The 25888-nt window shown below is 35.2% G+C and overlaps 1 non-coding gene across 1 annotated transcript; it reads left to right on the top strand.

Moving 5' to 3' along the window:
• The first annotated feature begins 10968 nt into the window (after positions 1 to 10968).
• LOC126008095 (U1 spliceosomal RNA) lies at positions 10969 to 11124 on the top strand. Its single transcript, XR_007495504.1, has one exon. It is a non-coding gene; the product is annotated as a U1 spliceosomal RNA (small nuclear RNA).
• The last annotated feature ends 14764 nt before the right edge of the window (positions 11125 to 25888 follow it).

Raw genomic sequence — 25888 nt, 5'->3', positions numbered from 1 at the left:
CATAAAGAGGAATTTTGACCCATTTGGAATCAGAAGCCTTTCATATCTAAAATCTAGGACCCATAATGAAAATTAGAATATGGGTTCTCATTTTTTTTTTGTTTTGTTTTTTGGGCCACACCCTGTGACGCTCAGGGGTTACTCCTGGCTATGCACTCAGAAGTTGCTCCTGGCTTCTTGGGGGACCATATGGGACGCCGGGGGATCAAACCGCGGTCCGTCCTAGGCTAGCGCAGGCAAGGCAGGCACCTTACCTCCAGCGCCACCGCCTGGCCCCGGGTTCTCATCTTGACCTCAACTTTCCACCCATCTTTGCTGGATGGGACAGATTCCACACAATTCGTTTTAATAATCTCCCCCAAAGAAGAACCAAACTGCACTTCCAGTAAAGGAACGAGAAATAAGAAATTAAAAATTTATGGAATACTGGGATTGAACTCTGGTCATCTATATGCAAGACAAATAAATGCCCTGCCCACTATACTATCAGTGTGGCTTCATCTACTCTACCTTACTAATAAAATAGATTTTAAACAAGTGTTTTAAGTCATATAAAATTGCAAAGCTATTTTTTTGGGGGGCACACCCAGTGATGCTCAGGGGTTACTCCTGGCTATGCGCTCAGAAATCGCTCCTGGCTTTGGGGACCATATGGGATGCCAAGGGATCAAACCGCCTGTCAGTCCTGGGTCAGCCATGTACAAGACAAATGCCCTGCCATGCACCACCACTTCGGTCCCACAAAGCTATTCTTGATTGAGTTTCAGGTATATAAAGTTTAAACTTTCACCAGTGTCCACTTCCCCTCACGAAAACTTCTTCTTCACCTCCATTCTGCTTCTCTGTGAGATGCTAGTTTTTCAAGAAAAAAAGAAGAAATAAATATTTTAAGTCAACTGAAAAGAAACTGGAAAGAAAGAGAAAATAGGAACTATTAACTTGGGCCGAAGAGGTGGCACTAGAGGTAAGGTCTGCTTTGTAAGTGCCAGCCTAGGACTGACCGCAGTTCGATCTCCTGGCGTCCCATATGGTCCCAGAGCCAGGAGTCATTTCTGTGCACATAGCCAGAAGTAACCCCTGAGCATCACTGGGTGTGCCTCCCCCCCAAAAAAGAAACTATTAAATTATTCTTCCTAAATACAATCTTTTTTGGGGGGGGCCACACCTGGTGATGCTCAGGGGTTACTGCTGGGTATGTGCTTAGAAATCGCCCCTGGCATTTGGGGCCATATTTACCGCTAGTGCCACCACTCTGGCCCCTAAATACAATAGTTTTCTTAAGAATTTTTCTTTGGGCTTTTTTTTCCTTTTTAAATATATTTTTATATTTATGTAAAATACTTACATTCAAATATTTATATAAAATATATAAGATATTTTATCATCAAATATCTTTTTAAAGATAGTTTTAAATGGTTTGAGATATACAGGTATAAACCATGATTTTTTTGCTTACTGTAAGTAATAACCATTTTATGTCTACATATTTAAAATATAAAGGCTTGTGTAACCTATTCCAATCAAACTATTCTATGATGAATTTTTAGTTTGTACAGTTTGTATAACATTTTGGATTAGATAACTGGAAATAGCATTAGTTGGTCAAGGAGCATAAAATTTTAAGTTATATTTATTAATGAATTGTTTTACAAATTGTTGTACTAATTTCTATAATAACTATAATATGGAAATTTATATTTGCCAGTGTTGAGTACTCTTAGTTAACAAAATTTTCGAATTAAATATGCAAATGATTGTACCTTATTGTTTGCATTTATATTTCTATAACATATTTAGAAACAACCTCCTTCTGCCCACCATGTGAGCTGACAAGCAGAAACTATGAAAGTGAATGGATTTCATGATCCCTCTGGTTATAATTAAGTCTTTCCCCATTGCCCACCATAACAAATTAAAATTCATAGTTCTTGTCTTCAAAGTCCTAGACCAATTCTAACTTCTCTTGTCTTGAAAACTCCTTTTCAATATGTAACAAGTTTTCTCATTCTCATGAAGGATCCACTTAGAACATATAGTAAACACACATATGAATGCTCAGAGTCACACTGAAAACCCCCATTCTTAGTTCTTCTTTGTGGCGCTTCACAGTATTCTAATACTCTCTGTTTTGTTGCTTCATTAATTCCCTTGGCTTCCTTTCTTACAAAGACTTTGTTGCCAGGAATAGTCAGATGAAATTTCAAGCTTACTTAGGAGAATATTTCTTCTAGAAAAATATTACACATACAAAGCAAAGAAATATTTCTATATAGTGCTAAAGTGAAAAAATACAGCAAAAAGTGATAATGATAGATTGTTTTAATCCAGTCTACATATATATTACACATTTTTGGAGAAATAAGAGCTTTTCAAAATGAGAGAATCCAGGTAGATAGATGCTCTTGTTTTCACCCTCTGTAGATGGAAATGTAAAAGTCTGCATGAAAGGATTAAGACATTCTGAGAGCCATGGAAGTAGTAAAGAATGAAGTATGACGTTCGGGTGAGACAAATCAACCTGAATGGATAAATGAGAGTTTCTTGTGTCTGGAGCTGCATCCCAATGGTCTTCAGATGGATATGTAAATTTTTTTCGTTTATCGTGTTATGGTTAAAACAGCTTCAGATGGATAAAGTACCCAAGACCTGTCATTTAGCATAGTATTAAAAATTCCATACACACACTATTTTTAAATACATATAAGATACCTATCATGGTGTTAAGTTCTTTACATCATGTGGAAAATTTAACTCTCCTGTCACCTTCCCATATGCACTGCTATGGTTCAGATCATTTTAGATATCAGTAATTTATTCTGAAGTCATATTATAGACATTGGTCTTTATTGATTGTACAAATATGTAAGCTTCTCAAATTTAGCAATTATGTCTTTTCTGAAGATAATACTCATAGGAAATAGAATAGGATACAGGGTCAATTCTGTAGCTGCTTAATACATGAAAAGAGAAATAAAGATTAACATATCTCATTTTTAGCTTCTCTAACTTAAATTTAAAAGTAACCTTCATCAAACCACCATATTTCTCTACTGTCTCTTGCTGCCTCCATTCTACTCAATCCCCAATATGCATGTGATAGTCCTTATAGATATAAGGTCTTTATTAATAATTTAATATTAATAATATTTTAATTGAATCACCATGGATACATAGTTACAGAGTTGTATTTGACTGAGTTTCAGTCATCAAGTGTTCTAGCACCCATCCCATCACCAGTGCACATTTACCAACCCGTGTCTCAAGTTTCCCTCCTCATCCATCAGCTTTCTTCTATGGCAGATGTTTTTCTTCTCTTTCTTCCTCCCTCCCGCCTCCCTACCTCCCTCTTTCTCTCTCACTTAACCTCCAACCTCCTCCCCCCTTCCCTTCCTCCATCTTTCTTTCTTCTCTCTTTCCTTCTAGGTGTTATGGTTTGTAATGCTGTTATTGAAGGGTTATCATGCATATCATTTTATCTCCTTTCAGCATCCAGTTCTTTCTGAGAATCATCAGTTCCTATTATCATTCTCATAGTGGTTTCTTCTCTGCTCTACCTCCACTACCCCCTTTGTGGCAAGTTCCAATTCCAGTTATCATAGACCAGTTCTCCTAGTCCTCACCTCCAATTTTCAGATAATTGGCAAATGCTACAATCATTAACTATTGCTTTTATTCCATTGATATACACTTTTAAAGAAACATATATTTAAAACTTAATTAATCTTATTAATCTTATATAGCCACAATTTTTGTCACTGATTGAATAGGTCAATTACACCTCTGATGATGTCTTCAGCATTTTATTTATTTTAAAACCACCACATCTTTTCAGGTCTTTGAAAATGCAAAGGCCAACTAGAAACCAAAAAGATATCTTTAAAACATACATTTTCTTAGATTGAATTAATGCATTTAGATGTAGGTTTTTGTTTCTCCTAAAAATTCCTATCCATATTCAGTGACAACAAATAGTCTTCTTTGGTCTATTTGAGGACTGGCAACCTCTTCAGATTTCTTTAAAAAATAATTGTTTTCTCCCCCCAAGGCAAAACAATACTTTTTATCTGCTTTTCAAATCATACATTTCCAAGACCACAATTTTTCTATTCTGAAATGATAGTAGTGAGGTTCTTGTGTCTCTGCTGTTGTCAGAAACTTGGGGGAAGTAAGAAAACCCACACTAGACAGGAACAAGCTTAATGACATAAAGGCACTGTTAACTTGAATAACAGCCAAGAAACCTCCCAAACTCCAAAGTGGAGATGGAACTTTCTCACTTACAGCTCCAGGATGCTAATAGAGGACTAAAGAAAGCAATCTGAATTTCCTTTCACGGGGCACAATACAATAAGTGTCTTAAAAGAAAATGTAAATAAAACTGGAGGAAATTTTAGCCCGGTGGGATGATGTCAAAGATCCTTTCCACCTCCCATAAAAATCTATAAAACTTATTAGATGGGGAACCTCATATTGTTTGCTAAAAGTTTTATTTCACACAGGCTTTCCAAATCTTAGAGCTTGCCACCAAAATACCTTAGTATAAAGACAAGACATTTAGTGCCAGAGCAATAGTACACAGGAGTAGGACACTTGATTTCCACATAACCCATCTGATTGCATTCCAAGGATCCCATATAGTCTTCCAACACTGCCAGGAGTGATCCCTAGGTACAGACCTAGGAGTAAACTTTGAGCACTGTAGGGTGCCCTATCCTTAACATAAAATAAATATTAAGACAAAAAATTGATCTTATACTTCTAAAGAAAGGCTTATTTAATGCTGTGGTCTTCTGCCAACTCTAGACTAAACCATATTTCAAGGACCATACATTGGTTTTTAAAAAGCATTGAATAGGGAAGAAAAGATAAAGCTAATTTTGCTTTAAATTGAAAAAGTATTCTATTATTTTAAGAAGTAGTATTGTTCCGGGAAGATTTACAGACACACACCCAGGAGTAGACATGACTTAGGTACTTGGCTCTAGCTCCAGTTCTTGGCTCTGTATCAATTCTTTACCTCCACCCAAATCTCTATAGTTTTTTTTTCCAGTTAAAAAACAGGCATTTCCATATGTTACACCACCCCATTTCCTTTTCTGAACCAAGAAACAACTCAAAGTTTATCTTGATCCTTCTCTCATACAGCCAGTGAGAGAAAGAGATTCTTTAAAGATTGGAATAACATAGTAGAGTGAGTATACACTGCCAAGAAAATTATTCGTTTGCTCATTTATCAGGATGTCCACATGTATCTCTGTATCTTACAAATGGCATATGTGGACATCTTAAAATACTGTTCCAAGTATCTTCTAAATTATTAAAAAAAATTAATTCAATCAATTCCAAACATATTTTTATTAAAAGAAAACCTATTTCCTTCTGTTCCATCCTTGAATTTTTGGTGTTGAAAAGAATTTAAAAGGACACTATCCTTCTTTGTTTTATAAATAAGAAAACTATGAAACCAAGCATGTACCAGTAGATGCCACAGAACTTACCAAATACAATCTAAATAATCTAAATCTTTTCTAGTTAAAAATATTAATAAAATCTTAATTTTTAGCTTTTTATTTCTAAGCTTAGTTTTTCCAGATATCTATTTTTTCAACATTTGTATGTCTCTTAATTTACATAATGTTATTTCCCCCTTGAATTTGATTTTGGTTAGCTCTGGTTCTTGGTTCTCTCTCTCTCACTGTCTCTCTTTCTTATTAGCTTCTACAATTAATTGGACTCTAAATTTTCAAATCATTTGCTCAAAAAATTTGTCTCATTTCTATTTTTCTGCACAACCTATGCTTCTTCATATACCATTTCATGTTCTTTCTGTCTATATTTTGTCCTTCAATTCTATTTCTTTTATACAATTTTAACCTTCCTTTACTTTTTGATCTTCTTTTAGTCCTATTTCAAAATCTCTCCTATGTTTCATTGTCCTTTTGAATGACATATGAGTGTCTGTATTTTTGTGTGTGTAAAATTGTTTAAATTATTGTTTCAGGGCACAAAAATAGGGGAAAGATTTAAGGAAACACCAAATATTCTGTTTATAGGAAAAATGTTTTTCATATTCTTATCCCTGGGGATGTTAATCAGAAACTTTCTTTTTTAATGCCCATTTAATAAATACAAGTTATGTACATATGTTTCCTATATAAAAGTATCCTGAATGTGTGCTGTATGTGTAAAATATTTCAATGTTCCTAAAATATTCTAAAACTTATTATGCAATTAGTTATAAGACAGTACAGGATTTCTTTCTGAGTTTAATTTGGATGTATTTTAAGTGCAATAAACACATGCTAAGATTTTTTGAATGTAACTAAATTGTTATCAACTGCATAAATGACTGATTTTTAAGTTACATTAGAGCAGCAGAATAAAGATACTCTAACAATGAAAATGCAAGAATAAAAATGCAAGAAAATCTCAATATCTATTTTATTAGTATTTTAAATGGTTTTTAATTTTTAAATACAATTTTCTTGGTGATAAATGTGGTATAGGAACACTGTATCCCTAAAATATGTGAGCATTGATACTCTTACAAATCATTGTTAGCTAAAAATACATTGAATACTAGGCTTTAAATTGGATTAATGCATATTACTAAAATTTTATTTTATTACTGAAGTACATTAAAATTCATTTTGATATAAAAATCTTTAACTATTTATAAAGATTTATTCATCTATATAGAAAAAATGTTTCTATTTTTTTATAACTTAAGCCTTTTGCCCAGCTTTATAGTTATAACCCAGTGTTGGAAATGAGCCAATGTATATATCTAAAAATCAAATTTTACTTACTGAGAACAAGTATGTGACAAAATATTTTAGATAAGAAATTATTCAAGCAATTTTGTCATTTTTAGTTTAAAAATTATAAACCATTCATAAATGCTAAAGAAAATAAAGCTATAATATGCATTTATGATATTTATGATGAATTTAAAAAAAATTTTTTTTGTGATTTTTGGGTCACACCCGGCAGTGCTCAGGGGTTATTCCTGGCTCCATGTTTAAAAATCGCTCCTGGCAGGCTTGGGGGACCATATGGAACGCCGGGATTTGAACTGATGACCTCCATGCTATGTCTCTGACCCCAATTTTTTAAAATTTATTTTAGAAAAGTTGTTACAGAAATGTTTGTAGTTGGGTTTTAGTTATAGAGTCTACACCATAAAATGTACGCTGTCGGCATTGTGAAATTTGCAGGTGTCACAGTGTTGCATATTTGGCATAACACTTTTCCTCCTTTTAGCACCCAATGCGATCATTTCTAACTAGATGCATTGGTTATCCTTCTCTGCCTAATTGCACTTCCACATTAGATCTTGAGGCTCTAGCTCAGGATATTGAAGTCTATTCCATTGATCTGAGGTTTTGTCTTTATTCCAATACTATGCTGTTTTAATTACTGATGCTTTGTAAAGTTGGGGAAAGTGATGATGATGTGCAGGGGATGTGCTTTGATTTCCTCGTGTCTTCTTTAATTTCCTGAAGTAATGTTTAGCAGTTTTATTTGTATTGGTAATTCACCATTTTGTGAAGGTGATTCTAAGGCACTGTTTTACTGAGGCTCATGTGTAATGGGTTTGTTATTTTAAAAAAAAATCATTGAATCACAGTGAGATAGTTCATGATTGACTTTCAAGCATAAAATGTCCAACATCCATCTCTTTATTTTACATTTCCCACCACCAATGTCAGTTGTTTCACTCACACTTTCCATTCTAAGACAGATATCATTTTACCTCCTTCCATCACCCAATTCATTTATAGAGTGATCATTCCCATTTATCATTGCAATGATTATCCTTTATCTTCCCTAATTGCAGAATATTCTCCATTCTCTTGTTCAGTGTCATGAAGTTTCTCAAATAATTCTGATTATCTTTTGAATATAGTGTCTGTTGTTACATCTCCCTTTCATTTATGATTGGTTTATTAGGCTTATTATATTATTTGAACCACCTCTGCTTTATCAATTTTATTTTTTCAAAGAAACAACTCTTGACTATATTCTTTACAATTGCACTAACCACTTTTGCTGTGTCCCACAAATTTTTATAGGTTATATTTTTTTAAACTTTAAACTTTGTTTCCAGGAATCGTTTTACATCCTTTCTTACCAACTGGTTGTTTAATTGTGACCTGTGTAATTTCTGGGTGTTATGAGTTATTTCTTCAGTTGTGTTTTGTAATTATTTTCATTTAGTATATTTTGGTCAGAGAAGATAGTTGAAACAATTCCCATCTTCATTTTATGAATAAATGTTTGCCAACCAATATATTTGGAGAATGTAACATGTATTTGAGAAAAAATATGTATTTGGCTTTTTGGTAATGAAAAGTCCTCTGAGATCTACTCTTTGCCTCTCTTCTATTTCTTCCATCAAAGCCTGTATTTTCTTGCTGAGTTTTAGTCTGGTTCAACTATAAAAGAGTGTTAGAGCTATGTTGAAGTTTCCAACTACTGTTGTGTTACTATTAATATCTTTCTTCAAGTCTATTAATTTTTTATGTATTTTGATATTCCCTCTTGGGGGCATAAATATTTAGGAGTGTTATTTCTTGCTGATGTGCCTATGCCTTGATTATTAAGAAATGAGCCAGTCTGTTCCTTATAATCTCTTTGAGCCTGAAGTCTATGTTGTCTGATATTAGTATAGCTGTTTTCTTGAAGGATGGTGTTCTAATCTTTGGTTTTGTGTCAGTTTTCTCTGACTATTCAAATATGTCTCTTACAGAACTAGAGAGATAGCACAGCAGTAGGGCATTTTCCTTGCATGCAGCCAATTCGGACAGAAGGTGGTTTGATTTCTGGCATCTGATATAGTCCCCTGAGTTTGCTAGGAGTGATTTCTGAGCACAGAGCCAGGAGTAACGCCCAAGCACCACCGGGTATGACATCCCCCCAAATCAAATATATCTCTGCAAAAAGTAGATCTTTTGGGCTCAATTTACTAATCCTTTTAGCTATTCTCTCTCTCTCTCTCTCTCTCTCTCTCTCTCTCTCTCTCTCTCTCTCTCTCTCCATAATATATGTCTATATATATTAATTGGTAGACAATCCAATGAACTTAAGAGTTATTTTTATGGAGTTTTCTGCCACATATTTTTCAAAATTTTTCTGGGTTTTGTAGTTGGTCTTATTATATAGCACACCCCTAGTTCTTGTAAATTTGGCTTTGAGTCTATTATGTTTCTGAGCTGTTAGTTATCTGTAAAGTTGTGCATTGTTCCTACAAATGTGATTAAAAGTCTGACTGATAAAGTATTCTTATTGAGGTATTAATTTCATTGACATCTTTCCACTGTATTCCACCACTTCTTTTAGGTTTGGAGGGTTTCCTTTGTGAATCTGTTTATCTTAAGAATTCTCTTTTGCATGTGACTTCTTTCTTTGATCTTGTTGCTTTGAGTATTCTATCTCTATCTATTTATTTTTAATATTATAATTACAATGTTTTTTAGAATTGTTTTGTTCGGATCTCTTTTATCTAGTACCCTTTAGGTATGTAGGAGATAAGTCCATGAACTTTCCAGTTCTAAAACTACTCAGCAATGACATTTTCGATTCTTGCTTTGTTCCTGATGTTCTGGAATGCTGGCGATTCTTATGTTATTCATCTTTAATTCATTCCAGTCTTCTCTTGTCAGCATTACTTTCACTCTTCTCCATCTTCTATTGTCTCGAGGTATTATGAAGCTCCTCCTCAAGCTCACCTGATTCTGTCCTCAGCAGTTGTTCCTCTGCTGTGAGTTTTTCATTTTGCCTACAAAGTTTTTCAGATCTGTTATTTTGGGTTAAAATTTTCTCATTTCTGTTCTCATAACTTTCTGAGTCTTGTTGGCTGTTAATTATATGGTTTCTTTGATTTCCTTAAAATTCTTAATCATTTTCTTATTAAAGCCTTATTAGAGAGGATATATAACCGACTGATACTAACTGGGTCTTCAGAGCTACTTATCTTCACTCACTAAGCCTGCTGGGATTGGTATTGATTTTGAATCATGTCATTTATAGTCTGAACATATTTATTTTGTGGTGTGGTGTAGCTGAGATAAATGAAGAAATGAATTGCTATGGAGCAAAATCAGGTTCTGACCTTGGTGTTAAATGATGTTTCTAAAGTCACACAGAGGACCCTAACTGCATTTTCTGACATTTTCTTGTGACATGTTTCTATGTATACCCCATTTCTGGTTAATAGAAGTCTCCTCAACTTATTCTGGGACTTATCTTTCCCTGGGGATGTTGACTTGTCTGTGAATCACAAAGAAAACTCCACTACAACTTTGTCTGCCTGCTTCAGATTTTTGGTATAATGTCTCCAAGAATCTAAGTCACCTGTCTATATGAATAGAATTGTTTATGTTCCAGGGGTCTCAAACTCGCAAACGGCCCTCCGTACAACATTGTGTGGCCCTGCCTTAGAGGAATCTTTTTTGTTTTGTTTTGTTTTAGTTGTTTGGGTCACACACCCCCAATGTTCAAGGCTTACTACTGACTTTGCACTCAAGGATCACCCCGACTTTGCCTCTTGCGGCCCCCAGGTAAATTGAGTTTGAGACCCTTGGAACAATTATTGACTTTGTGTTTTTCTTCCTGTTTTCGGCAAGATTTTTTGTTTTACCCATCCGGAGTTACTTCTAACTTTAAAGACTGCCATCTATGCAACTGTTTAAAATATGGTAGGCATTGAAGAAATTTAAAAAAAAGCTCTCATATTTATGGGGTTGGAGCAGTAACACAGCAGTAGTGCATTTGCCTGGCATGTGGCTGATCCAGGATGGACCTTGGTTAGATCTCCAGCATCCCATATGGTCCCCTGAGCCAGGAGCAATATCTGAGCACACAGCAAGGAATAACTCCTGAGTGTCACAGGGTGTGCCCCCCCCCCCAAAAAAAAAGCTCTCAAATTTAAGAAGTCAACCTATTTTTTAAAAAATCTCAATTTATATACTCACCTGGCAGGAGAGACACTATGATCATGAAGGTGGTTTCCCCAAAGCGAGGCTCATTCATTGCACTCTGAGTGTGCTGGCCCCTCTGATTTCCTCAAATATGGGGAACTCAACTGCATGATTTGTGGTAGTGGGGGACTGCATTCGCACTAAATAAAAAAAAAGACTCAATTTATGTTAGGCAGAACAAAAACATTTTTAAAAATGTAAATTATGACTTACATATTTTGTCTTTTTTAATGAATAAAATGTATTATTTTATTTATTCTGATTTTATTCAATCAAATTCACATGTGTACCTTCCACACATTCTTTAACTTCTAATCCAACTTTATTCTACAAAGCAAAAAAACTGAAGTTAGTATGAGATCATATGGTTCAGTCTTTGTTTCAGAGAGATCTCAAGCATTGGACATCTTCACGATCTTCTTGATTGTTGATTCTTTTTGTATGTAAATTTTGCTTAAGTACTTCTGAGGAAATTGCTGTCTGTTCTAAGCATGAATCTATCTTCCATCTCTACAGTGTTGCTTTATATTTAGAAATACAGCAGGCTGAAGAGTCAAAACAAAACTATTTTAAGGGTAAGAATCTAGGCAGATAAAAAAACATTGTTTACTTATTTAAATTGTGCACATCTGCATTTATTTGTTTTCATTTTTTTTAGTTCTGTGGGTAGTAGCTCAGGAAAAAAGACACAGATATTTGATTTGGGTCTCAAAGAATTAACAGCAGTAGAATGGCAGATGGAAATATGCAAGCAAAAGAGTAACAGGAGATCAGACTCCATGCCTTGGACAATTAATATATTTGAAGGGCTCTTGAGATTCTTGTATTATTTTCCCTGTTAGAATAGTTTCTCCAATAGATGGAAAAACTATAGTAATTTTAATGACTCATTATTCTTTTGGTTTCAGTAATTTATTGTTGCTCTCTGGGCTAGCACACCATCAAGATATTTCAGCCTTTTATCATACATGCTTTAATTACTGTCACTTGTCATCAAGGTCTTTGATAAGTTTTTTATTTAGTTTTGAGAGAGGTTATTTTTACTCCAGTTGAAAACTGCTCATCATTTATTTTATACCATGTTTCTATAGTAATGATGATCTGTCACCCAAAGTGGCCAAATCCCCAAGATATACATAGACAAATTGTATCATCTTATTATCATACAGAGTTTTAATGAGACATATGGTGTATTTTTAGTGTTATAATATATTTTCAGTCAATATTGAAAGTTTCAGGTGAGTCATTACTGAGACCACTGCTCAGATTTCAGTTGTGACATATTAGTAAATATTCACATAGGTATTGTGAACAATGAAGGAAATTTCAAAGATGAAATAAGTTTCTCAGTAAAGATGTTTGTGTTTTATTGGATACTCTGGCAATAATTCAGAGCACTCATGATGAACACACAGAATAATTTCAAAATGTAGGAAAACTGAGATACACTAAATTATTTTATTATTACACTAATCTTAGGTTCTCTGGTTCAATCCATGTTGAGTCAACTAGTATAGCTTGGAAGAAGCTTCTATTCTTACCCTGGTAAGTATAGAGAGGCATATAGAAGATCACCCACTGACAAAATTTCAGGCCATGGAAAATCACCCATTTATTGCCTACATACCAGTATACCTATTTTGATATGTAAAGACATGTGGAAAATATGTTTCTTCCAAAGGTAAGACACAGTCTTCAGTCTTCCTGGCCTGTCTTCTCATAATCTCTGGACATTTTTACAGGCAGAAAAGGTAGCAACAAACTTTTCCTCACTTTAATGAAAAAAATCAGTATAAACTGGTCACTTGGAGACCTTGACTGATCAATAGATCTTTGGTTTTGTTTTTGGTTTAAGGTCATACAAGTGTTGTCAGGGATTACTCCTGGTTCTCTGGTGTCAAACCTAAGGGACCATATGAAGTGCCTACAAAAGAGCCCATGTTCTATTCCTAGGCAAGCACTCTACTCACTGAGCTCTCCTTCCAGTGACTCATAGGTGATTTTTAACATTTTTAAGTATACTTCTCAAATTGGGAACATAATGAACTAATAATAAAATAGGATAGAATGCCAAAAATTCAAGCCCTATTTTTAAATTATGAGTTTTTGAAAAACATTTGTCTTTGTATTTTACCCCAAATATTTGACATCAATAAACATTAATAATTGGAGCTGACTAAATTTTAAGTCTATTTTAAACAACCTATATCTATTTAGTTCAGGCTAATCTGCTCCTGTACAAAATAGGGATAGAAATAAACTCATTGCACTATCAAACTGAGTGCCAGAGAAAAGAGTAATGGCTAAAGAATTTGTTATATATCTACACAATGGAATGCAACACAAAAGTTAGGAAAAATGAAGTCATGAAATTTGCTTATACATCAGACATATGGAGAGTATTATGTTGAGTGAAATGAGTCAGAGGGGGAGGGATAATCATAGAATATCTCAATCATCTGTGGGATATAAGAAAAAAAGATAATAGAGTAAAATATCAAAGACAACAGGAAAAAGGCCAAGAAGAGCAGTCTATTTATGGAGTAACCAGTCTCACTCTAATCAAAATATTTATTCTTTGCATGTATTTGTACCTCCTGGAAAGGAAGAACTCAGGATTGGCACCTACCTCTACCTATACTCTACCCAATTAAAGTTCTCTACCTAATTAAAGTTCTCAGGTCAGAGAGACTTCTTCCTATTTAGGATCCACAGCTTTTCTGTCTGCCTACTGGTACCTTATGCCTGTTTGAGGGCAGCTTCTGGTGGAAATTCTTGAGCCTGTTTTATCTCCCTAATCTGATGTGGATTATTTCCTCTGTCAGCATTGCTTCCAAACTCAAGGTCTCCAGTCTCCCTAGAATTATGTATGAGGCTTTTACTATACCTGATGCCATCAACAGATATCTTCAAAAATGGGTGAGATGTTTCCTGAGAGGTTTTGGTGGTTAATCAAGTGTATAATTCCATGTCAGATAAAGAATCTAGTTTCTGTTTGCTCAAGGCTATGATAATGGCTTGTTTTATGATTGAGGGACACCAACCCTTATTTAAGTATCTTGCTACCTTTTTTTTGCCAAAAATTAACATACTATATACAGAAGTGGTTATTTTTATATTAGTCATTTTAGATGGGATACACAGGCCAAGCCTTCATGAATAGTCTCCTACTCTGGAAAACAAAAGCTATTCCTAATAGTGACAAAAACTTGAGCCAAAGGCCCTTAGGCCAGGAACTCACAGCCCACCACTGACACTAGACCAGATGAACCAATTGATGAGATTACTATACCTGATAAAATAAATAATGAAAATGAGCTGATCACAGCAGCCTCATTTGCTGAGTCTAATAATGGCACAGTAAGAATACACTCCACCTATTATCCCACCGCAGCTCATCATAGAGTGCCATAGACCATGCTACCACACTCCCTCCTATCAAGAAGACAAACAAACCCCAGCCTATGTGGATTTGAACATGGGCTTTCTCTGGCAATTTTAAAAAGCATTTTGAATTGAATTTCTTACTAACTGGAGTGAAAGTGTTATTTGGATGTCCCAGTATTTACATACAGTGGCGAAGACATGCTTGAATGCTTTGCAATCTATTTGCAATATATGCAGTGGAGAATGATTTTCTGATGAAGCTTCATGGAGCCAAAGAGATAGCACATTGGTAAGACATTTTGCCTTGCACGCAGCCAAATCAGGAAAGACAGTGAATCCTGGGACTTCATATTGTCCCCCAATGCTGCCAGGAGCAATTTCTGAGCACAGAGCCAGGAGTAACCCCCAAGTGCTGATGGGTATGACCCAAAAACCAAAAATAAATAAATAAATAAATAAATAAATAAATAAATAAATAAATAAATAAATAAATCAAATAAAACCAAGCTTCACACTCTAAGTCATGACAGAAGGATGAGTTCTGGAGTTCAGATGTCCTATGAACTTTTGATAGGGAAAAATCCTCATTTAGACCTCTATAAGCAGTCAACTGCCTCCTGGATTCTGTCTGAGATGTGATAAAAGATACCACTGGGTAAGAGATTGTTTATTTTCTTCTTATCATGTCTCAAGAAACTGGGGAAGATGTCAAACTCCAGCTCCATAAGTTAAGTCCAGATGTTTTAATTGTGGAAAACTGGTACATTTTTGTAGATACTACAGGATTTCCCCTGGATCTGTTCCCATATAGCTAAAACCCTACTATCTAACTTGGTAAACTGGGTGAGGGTCCATCCAGTTCAAAACTCCCCAAATCAGGGAACATTGTCATCAGTAATTCCTATTACTGATCTGGACCAAGAGACCTTCATTAATAAACTCAGTAAAACCTGAGACTAAAGAAATTTGTGCTTTAAATATCCCCTTTCCTGAGACTGTAACTATAAGACCAGACCAGTGATTTTACAATTTAAGATCTGGCATAAAGGGGCCAATCTCTCCAAGCACTGCAGACTTGCTAGGAGGGGAGAAGCAACCTGACTACCAAAGGTATTTTTGTTCACCTGGGAATTATAGATTCAATTATGTTGGAGAAATATTACTTGTTATTTTTGTACCTCTTTTTAAAAAGGGGAAAATGTGGATCAAATTTTATCATTGCCTTTTGTTATGTTTGGCCATTCTGATAGCCCTATATCTACTGCTGTTCCTCTTCCAATAAAACATTTTTTCTGGATTCTTTCCGATCAGTGATTTCTATAGGTTTCTACAGATACAGAGGGAGTTTCTCAGAAAAGCCACCGTTGGTAGAATAAAGTTTAGGGGTCTAGATCTTTGGGGAGGTGCTCCAAGTTTTTAGCTCTCCCCCTTTATTGCCAGCTCTCCTACCTGAAGTGGTCTCTGTCAGGTTCAGATTAGTCACCAGGTGCTACATCTCCATTATCACTCCAGCTCAAGAAAGCCAAGATTACCCACCAAAGAGTCAAGGCACTCACCATCACTGAGGTCTTCTTGAATTCTCAGGTCCTGTGTTCATGTTCAAGAGCCAGTTGCTGTTTTGATATAAAATATAAAGTCTATTGCCATAGTGTTGGGGGAGGCCTTCCCTTGGCAAGGTGCCTCTGACCCTTCAGCTGGCATGTTTGAATATGCAAGATAAAGGCAGAGAAATAATCATAAGCAGTAAGTTAAAGTTTCATCAGAGACAGCTCAGTTTATTCTTTGTCCCTGTCCACCATATACCTTTCCTCACATGGCTTCTATGCTCAGCTTATTCCAAGTAGCTTCTAAGCTGCTTCTCCTCTGACACTCTACCTCTTTCTCCCAGGAGCTCTTTATAACCCTTTCAGCTATTCTCCATGCTCCCTTAATGCCTTTCCCTCCCCCTTCCAGCACCTTTATTCTTTATTCCAAACTGCAGACTCCTTCCAGGTGTGGGTGGGTCTGACCATTCTGGTAATATTAACATTTCAATAGAAAGTTTAGGACATTGGGAGAATGGGTATCTCACAATCCATGACTTTGGCTAGCCACTTTTCAGACTTCCACAAGACCACCTTGCCAGCTGAAGCTGTGTTACAGATTCTACCCGCCTACACACACACACACACACACACACACACACACACACACACACACACACACACACACACACACATTATTTCAACAGACTTAAGGGGACATGTATATTTCTTTTAGTGTATTTCTTTAATATGTAAAAGTCTTTATTTAATCTCTATAAAATGTAAAATTCTTTATGTGTACTTCTTTATTGAGATGTTGTTTTACACCCCCCTTTGGACTTATAAAGTAGAAAATTTAGGCAATATCTACTGGGAACTCTGCTGCTGATAGATCCATGTAATAGGAATTGTTTAGCGTATTATTTAAACCACCTAATGCATCAATAGTATCCTGATGCATTAATTATTTTTTGAATAGACACAATAAAATGGGTGAATCTTAGGGAAAGAGAGAAGTTTATATCTATGAGGGATAAGAAATCCAAAGTTTTATGTTGCAAGAGGGCTTTCCAATCATAACATTTGTCATAGTGACTTGATATAGGCTTCAGTAGCCCATCTATATCCATTCAACCCTGAACCTTGAGTTTTATCTTTAAAATTTATAGTTTCTGCATCATTACCAGGAATCAACCAATGACTATAGCAGGCTTTTGTGTTGCCCTTGCACCAATTTGCAACAGGGTGTTCTCCTTTCCCACCTGACAATGACTTGGAAACATCAACAACTTCAACTTAGGGCAGGTTTCCATGCCATATAACCTAATGGCAAAATAAAAACAGAACATGCTTATGACACCCTGATCGATATAGGATCTGTGCAAAACCCAAGAATTCTAAATTTAGAAGCCTTCCTACGACAACCATGAGGGGAGTTTGCATTGGGTCTAGAAGAAATATCTTGGGGTTAGACAAATTTCAACTGCTGAAGTTTTTAGTTGTTCTTATGGCAAGATGTTGCATGTGTAAGGGTGTCCTAACACGTGCTCTTAGGATAAAGATTTTTTTTTTATCTTCCCAACTTTTACTACACCTATGCAAAAATCCTGCTACCCTTTATCATTCAGATAAGGGTTCCAGCATTTTATCGAGATTTTTAGGTTATGATTTATTTTGTTTTATCTTATATTCTGCTTTTTTTTTTATAAAATAAGGGGAAGTTGTTGAAGTAACCTGTTTTTACTCTAATATAAATATTTATTCTTTGCATATCCTTATCTCACCTGGAAAGGAAGAACCTCTGGATTGGTTCATTACCTCTACCAGTTCTCAACCCATGGGAGTCCTACTCTTCCCAATAAAGTCCTCACATCAGAGAGACTTTTCTCATTTGGGCCTCATAGTTATCCTGTCTGCATGACAGGATACCCTTTTGCCTGCTTGCAGACAGCTTTTGGTGGAAGACCCTGAGCCTCCTTTATCTCCCTAATATGGTGTGAATTATTTCCTGTTGTTAACATTGCTTCCAGATCCACATTCCCCAGTTCCCTCTGGGATTGGTTTATGAGGCTTCCACTACAGTCCATAGTATTAAGCTTCCCACAAATAATGAGATAGTGCAGTTAGGACAGACAGGGACCATTATGACAATGATAGTTGTACAGGAATTGGATGCTGTAAAGAGATAAGGTGATACACGATACTTCTCATTAGCAATACTGCATACCACAATGTTTAAGAGGAAGAGAAAGTGAGATGTATAATAGAAGGAAGAAAACTCTCTGACCCTTAGTCAGGCAGGGGTGCAGGCAAAAGAAAAACTGGGGACATTGGTGGTGGGGAATGTACACTGGTGAAGGGTTTTGTACATTGCATGACAAACACAATGATGAAAACTTTGTATTGGTGCAAAAAAAAACCCACAGCTGTATTATTAACAACATTCTATCCAATTAAATTAATACTAAAATAAACTTAGAATCACATAACATATCATAAGAGGACTCTAGCAATGGAAAATATTACATATTAATAATGTATTTTATTTATAAAACACATGTTATTAAATATACAAATATATTATTTCATTGATCAGTAAGGAACTGAATTATTTTAGATGAACTGAGATAGTCCTACACATTTTTGGAAAAGGAAAAGATAGTGAACGAGATATATCTTTTGCTATCACACTATTTACAGATCTCTTTAAAACTAGATGCATAAAATAATTGTGCTGTGATTAAGGCAACATAAATAATTCAGTAATAAAAATGTGATGGATCGAATCCTGGTGTCCCATATGGTCCCCCGTGCCTGCCAGGAGCTATTTCTGAGCAGACAGCCAGGAATAACCCCTGAGCACTGCCGGGTGTGGCCCAAAAAACAAACAAACAACAACAAAAAAAATGTGATGGTTCAGACAAGGAAAAATATAGTATCTAAATATATACATTTTCCAAATAGTTTATTGAAAGAATTGGAAGGAACATAGCTTTAATAATCAAACACTTTAAATGACTTGACAATTTGTCAAGATAAATAATCAATTTGACTGTAGACAGAGACAATTCTTCATGAGGATAAAAATTATGTGGTTTTAGGGGCCGGAGAGATAGCATGGAGGTAAGGCGTTTGCCTTTCATGCAGGAGGTCATTGGTTCGAATCCCAGTGTCCCATATGGTCCCCCGTGCCTGCCAGGAGCAATTTCTGAGCATGGAGCCAGGAATAACCCCTGAGCACTGCCGGGTGTGACCCAAAAAACCACAAAAAAAAAAAAAAAAAGAATTATGTGATTTTATGTAGTCACATATTCATCTTTCAAAAAACACAATTAATAGGCTGATTAAATTATATAAGAGAAAGAATTGAGAGGTAACCTCCAAAGGATGGGGATGAGATGATAATTATATTATGCATACCAAAAATAAGAGGGAAATGACTTCAGTCAAAAATCTTCCAGACAAAGCAGCAATTATTTAAGTCTTTTCTTATACCCAGAGTTCTTGTGGCCCAGAAAACTTTAAGGTTTGAAAATGATATGAAAGAAAATAAGCCCACATTTAAGAAAAAGGGCATGAATATAAAATGTGTATATTCAAAATTCTTCTAGCAACAAAGTACTCAGAACAGGAGCCAATGGTGAAAGTTTGCCAGAATAGGACTGCTTAAGACAACTCAGTGTTGTGAGAGCTGGATGTGAGTGTGACATGGTACATGTACCTGGCAGGATTTGCCTGATGACTCTACATTATGTCCTTAAGAGAGGAGGGTAATCTTTGAGTGAAGGACAAGGGAGGCACTTCGTGAAGCTTATCAGCTGAACACTGCTCATATAATTTGTGCCTATCCTAATCATCTACACCAGAGAGGGAAAGGTAAGCCAGGAACTCAGATGAGTCTCTGCTTCTAGAAGCCAAAAACTTTGTTTCTTATATCAGCTTGTACTTTCTCCTGTGAATTTCCTAGAGGAACTAGATGGCGGACTATCCAAAATATCAGACTGCCAACTGTTATAACCATGTCCTCTCTGATCAAATCTAAAATATGGAGATGTAAGTGCCCAAAATAAAAGGATGATACATCTTATTTCAGGGAATATGTGAGAATAAGATGAAGAGAATGGGGGCCGGGCGGTGGCGCTAAAGGTAAGGTGCCTGCCTTGCCTGCGCTAACCTTGGACGGACCGCGGTTCGATCCCCCGGTGTCCCATATGGTCCCCCAAGCCAGGAGCAACTTCTGAGCACATAGCCAGGAGTAACCCCTGAGCGTTACTGGGTGTGGCCCAAAAACCAAAAAAAAAAAAAAGATGAAGAGAATGGTCATAAATGTAATAGGGTGTCTAGAATAGATATTCTTGACTTTTGATCTAAGGGAAATTTTCCATTGAGTGTTTCTGAGGAACCCATATTTTTATGTTTTAGCAAATCTCTTTTATATGTGACTTAATAGACAAAAATGTTTTCTATCCCTTTTGTGTTTGTTCTTCTGTCTTAAGGTTTCTGATTGAAGAAAATCTGTAAGAAAAAATTCATATTTTCATAGTATTTTTACCATGGAAAAGTATATAGACTTTAATAGTCTTAAGGATAATTATGTGTATTCTTTTATGTTACACCAAACACTGGTAGGAAATTACTTAAATATAAGTTACAATATGAAACATGAAGCCTTCTCAGTAAACTTTCTCTGTTTTATTAAAATTAATTATTCTATGTAATAATTTAAATTGATATTTTCCCCTTGGTAATCAAGTAGTACCATTCAATAGTTATTAATAAAGCATTGTTTTGTAGTGACTGCTTCTTTTCCAAATGTTCATGCATTTTATTTTATGGTATTTTAAAGTACATATATTGAGCCAAAGAAATATTAAAGCATTTAAGTTAATTTCTTGATACCACTGACCCTGGTTCAAGTCTGTGGTACCAGATATGCCACCGAGCACCATCAGGGCCCATTTCTAACCATAGAGCTGAAGTAGTTCCTAAGTAATACCAGGTAGGGCCCAATTTACATTCCATTTACATTTTATAACATTTCATAAGGTCAATATTAATCCCACTATAATTTTTTTCAGCATTAGAAGATGATCAATATAAGTCACAATGGGTAACTTCAAAAATTCTAACTTTATATGAGAACTAAGATTTTATATTTGACAAAAACATGACATGCTCATTTCATTTATCTTCAATAATCTCTCTCAAAAACTTAAGTATGATATCTATGTAAGTGTGACACTCAACTGCTTAAGAAAACATAAGAATTTTCTGGAAAAGAGACACATAATTCAGTTCACAGATTATGACCATTATTTTTGAACCAAGGTAAGCCTATCATGCTTTCTGCAGCTTCTTAACCTGGCATCAGATATAGGCTCCCACCACTAGGGGTAACTCCTGAGTGCAGAGCACAGCTGGATATAGTTCCAAGAAATATGCCACCCAAAACAAATGGTTTACTCATAGTTATTATATTGTACAAAATATTAAAATACATAGACTACAGACTGGGATTTAATAAATTTGTGCTTTTAACTGAATCATAAAGTCCCATCTCCATAAAAGTTGGAATTTCATTTTATGGTAAAAGTCGGAGAATAATGCAATCAATAATTAGTCATAAAACTTACACTTGTGCATTCTTAAGAACACTACAAAATAAGTTCCTCGTGAAAAGACCATGTTCCACAAGGGGGCATAATAAAGCTTTCGAGGGTGATGGAAATGTTCATTATCTTGATTGTGATGGTAGTTTTATGGATGTATACATATGTCAAAACTTATCAAATTTACACTCAAAATATGAGTAGTTTATTGTGCACCAATTTAACCTCAGTAACTCTGTTTACACACCAGTTAAATTAATTTAGAAAAACAGACATTTGATCCATATGAAAAGTCATACTTTATAGAGTGACATGTAAACACATCTTCCCCAGCTTCACATGTTATATAATTTTTAGCAGAGATGCCTTCTTAGAATTACTACCGACCAGTTTTTTAAGTAGATCACTACTTAAAGTCTCTGACTTTTATGTGACCATTGATAATCCTCAGGGTGTATAAAAAATAGTAGAAAAAAATCCTTGCAAGTTATACTCATACTAATTTATTTTTCCAATAAAATTCAATTTTTACCTTTCTGTTGAATATATATATACATATACACATATATACATTCATCCTTTTACACTGATAGCTACTATAAGATTTACTATAGCATTTAAATTGTGTATTTCATTAATAAATGTTAAGTTGTAGGTCATGCCATAAAACAACTAAAATTACAAAATGAGCCTTCTGGCCATATCTACAGGCAGATTTATTTGGTCTTTATTTCCCAAATATAATTTGTGTTTACCCTGACATCTTTAAGTGATGATGCAAAGGTGTTAGACATTCCTCAGACCAAGAAGAAGCTATAAATAAGAGGCTGCAGAGGCAATAGAATATATCTCATACCACCATTTCTAACCATCATTGTTAATTGAATTAACACATGTCTTCTTTGCACACTATATTAGAAGGCCATTGCAGGCTGTATAACTTAGGAAGGGGTATTTATATATATATATATTATAAGGCCACTACATGTTGTCTTATTTAGAAAGGGAAATTATATATATTTATACTATATTTATATAATATATATTAGTAGGTCACTGTACATTGTCGTAGAAAGGGGAACATATATTATGAAATTATGTGAAGAGAGAGTTGAGTTAGCACTGGCCAAATTTCACAAGTGTATGCAAGAATGTGAGTTCATGTATACACTAGCACTACTCAGGGGTTAGTAGAGAAAGTATAGGATGCATGCTGGGAACAAGTGAGAAGGGAAGTCAGCCCTGGTGGTGGAGAATTGCCCTAATTCATTGTCACTATGAACCTTAAATATAACTGTAAAAGAGTTTTAATTTACATGGGTCTCAATAAAAATATTTAAAAAATGTGAGTTCAGAAGAAAAAGAGATGGTATGGGTCTTAAGATGCTTGATTTGAATGTGGCAGATCTTGATTCTATCCCTAACACTGCATTTGGTGCATTCCTTAGCACTTCCACGAATGATCCCCTGTTGAGTGTTGAGAATAGCTTCTGAGCACCTTAAAGCATCTACCCAAAAAATAGTAACTCGTTTTAATTGATTTACTGTTGAACCAAGAGTACAAAAGGCATTGCCTTAGGTAAGCTGTTTTATACTTATCTCATTGCCATCTCCTTTCTCATCTGTTTAACCATGAAAAATTGGAGTTCTCTGCTTTGTACTCAGACTCTAACTTCTCCCTGGTTTACCTCACGCTGAGCAAAGTGAGGGAAAGATATGTTCAAAATCAAAATTTGTTCAAAAAGGAGTAGAGCTATAGAATAGTGGCTAGACATCTTACTTTCCACACTAATGACCAGGTTCAATCACCAGCACAACATATGGTTCTTTGAGCCTTACCAGGAGTGAGCCATAAATACAATCTAAGGAATAAGTTCTGAAGACTACTGGATATAGCCCAGACTTATTTTCCAACCACATCTCCCAAAATCTATGTCTCCACGTTCTCTTCTATCTAAAGATCAAAGTATACACATATAGCAAACTACCTATATCTGTGCAGGGATTTCTAGTTCAATCAGGTCTATAATACACAATAACCATTTCATTATAACCACAGCTTTAGTTGGTCAGTAACTTGAAAAACAACAAGATTGCTATAACTATTTTGTGATGCCTGGCCTCAGATGGACCCCAAAGGAAAAAGTCAAATAGCTCAATGATAGCAAGTAAGGACATCATTTGCACTGGGAGATCTAAAAGGCAAGTAGAGGCACTTAAACAAGGTCATAGACCTTGTAGAGTAGAAGTAGGAACCCAGGAGAGAATTTTAAAAAACAAGTATTCCTCTTCAGTTTCTTTTAACTTCATAAAGAAAGTGGCATCTATTCATAAGAGAGTTTTTAACTCCAAAAATAATACTCAATGAAATGGAAGATCACCACATTTGATTTTAAGAATACAATGACATTACAAAAAAATGTGACAGTCTCTTTGATATTTACTTGCTGTCACATGTCCTTGCCAGAGCCAAAGTAGGACTTTCCATTAAACCTTTATGAATAATAAAACTTCCTTTACTCAACTGTTCAAGAATTCTAATCTAAGTATTTTACTTGCTACCTCTTACTTGCACTCTTCATATTGAATGTTTTATTTTCAGGTCCTCTCAGCTCTACTTCAAGACAACTCTCAATTAAATGTACTTTTCTGCAACTCTGATGCTGCTACTTGGTGAAAGCCCTCACCATATCTAATTCAAACCATAACAATAGCCAGAATTTTTATTCTCTATAATCTACATATTAAACAACTATAATTTAATATCACTTAATACATTAGAAAGATAGGCATGACTGCTTGTCAACCCTTGATGACCTCCAAAGTTGGGTAAGTAAAGTCCAAATGCTTTTGCTTGGTTTACAAAAATCTCCTATGATCTGCCCTGGACTTTACATACACTTATTTTAGTCATCATCTGACCTCTCCTCACTCTGCCTCACATACATTTACTTTCTTTCAGTTTCTCAACCATCCTTGGTGGTTTTCCCATAAATTTCTTCTTGTAATACTTGTACTATGTATGCTCATTTCTTATTTAAGAATCTATTTAAATGCCACTTTCTATAGCTCATCCAAACTCCTGTTCTAACGGTCATTCCTTGAGTCATGGTTAGATCCCCTTACTTATTCAGTCATTTGAAGTCAGTACTAATTAAAGATTTTTCAGGTAGCTTTCTGGATTAAGAAGGCAAATAAAAAGACTGTAACTGTGTCATACCAATATTATATCTTCCAATATTATATATTCTTTTATTAAAAGTTATTGATTTTTTGTGATTCACAGTACTGTTAATTGTTTCTCATGTACATAATTCCAACACCACATCTATCACAGTGTACGCATGTCCTATTCCAAGGATCCTATTGTCTCTCACTTCTAACCACACCACTACTGCCAACTCAAATGTGTGAGTCAGTTCTGTTATGTTGCATTGGACCTTTGTTGTTGTCTTATTTTTTTAACATTTTTCATTGGATCATAAATGAAAAGGGATAATGTATAAGTGATATATTAACCATAATAGATTAGTATGCACAATTTTATATAACTAAATTGTATCATCCAGAGAAAATAAAAATAATTTTAGAATCTCACAGCCATTCAAGAATTAATGGAACAAATAGCAAAAACACCAACAGACTTATTCAAGAATGAAAATTGAAACTAAACAAAAACAAACGTGCAGTTCCAGATATTTTTACTAGTGGTTTCTTAAAGGTTTAGAGTCAAAGGAGCACTGTAAAAACAGTGTTAGAGTGGCAATTATAGTTTGCATGGGCCCACCAAAGTCTGGAGGACAGGGAATGGAAAAACCTTGGCCTAAATACAAGGAGACCGTACCCCTGAACTTTCCTGACATAAGACCAATTCTAGGCTCCAGGCAAACTAGTTTGTCCAATCCAGGTCATTGTCTGTAGTGCCCATACAGTTTTATTTTTCAAACAGTCTCCGTTGTTGGTATCATGTTTCTGCATTGGAGATCCTGAAATCTGTATATCCTACATTTAAGTCAGGATGGTGCGGAGCGGTATCTAATTTCAACTCACAATTAAAGGGCAATGCAGAAAGCCCTGTCCAGTACGCAGGTCGTTGTTGTTTAAATCTTCTCAGTGTTAGGGGAAGACTCTTTTGAGTAAATCAATGTCAGAGCAGCAGTAGGGTCTTCCCTTGTAGAGGATTGCTTCCAAGTGATGTCATAAACAACTTTGGATATTTCATAGATGGCTTCCCTGGTTCAGGGGTGAATGGAGAATGCCCACACCTCTGAGGCCTGTGCCAGTTCATCATGTCAATGTTCAGGGTGTAAGGTTCCACTGCACCACAAGATTTGTGTGTTCCTATCTCTATTAGATAAGAACTTATTTGTATGTATAGTATTTTCCA

Source organism: Suncus etruscus, chromosome 4 (assembly GCF_024139225.1).
Source record: "Suncus etruscus isolate mSunEtr1 chromosome 4, mSunEtr1.pri.cur, whole genome shotgun sequence".
In the NCBI taxonomy this organism is placed as follows: domain Eukaryota; kingdom Metazoa; phylum Chordata; class Mammalia; order Eulipotyphla; family Soricidae; genus Suncus; species Suncus etruscus.
Note: the sequence above shows the minus strand (reverse complement) of the source record. Positions and strands in the feature narration are given on the sequence as shown.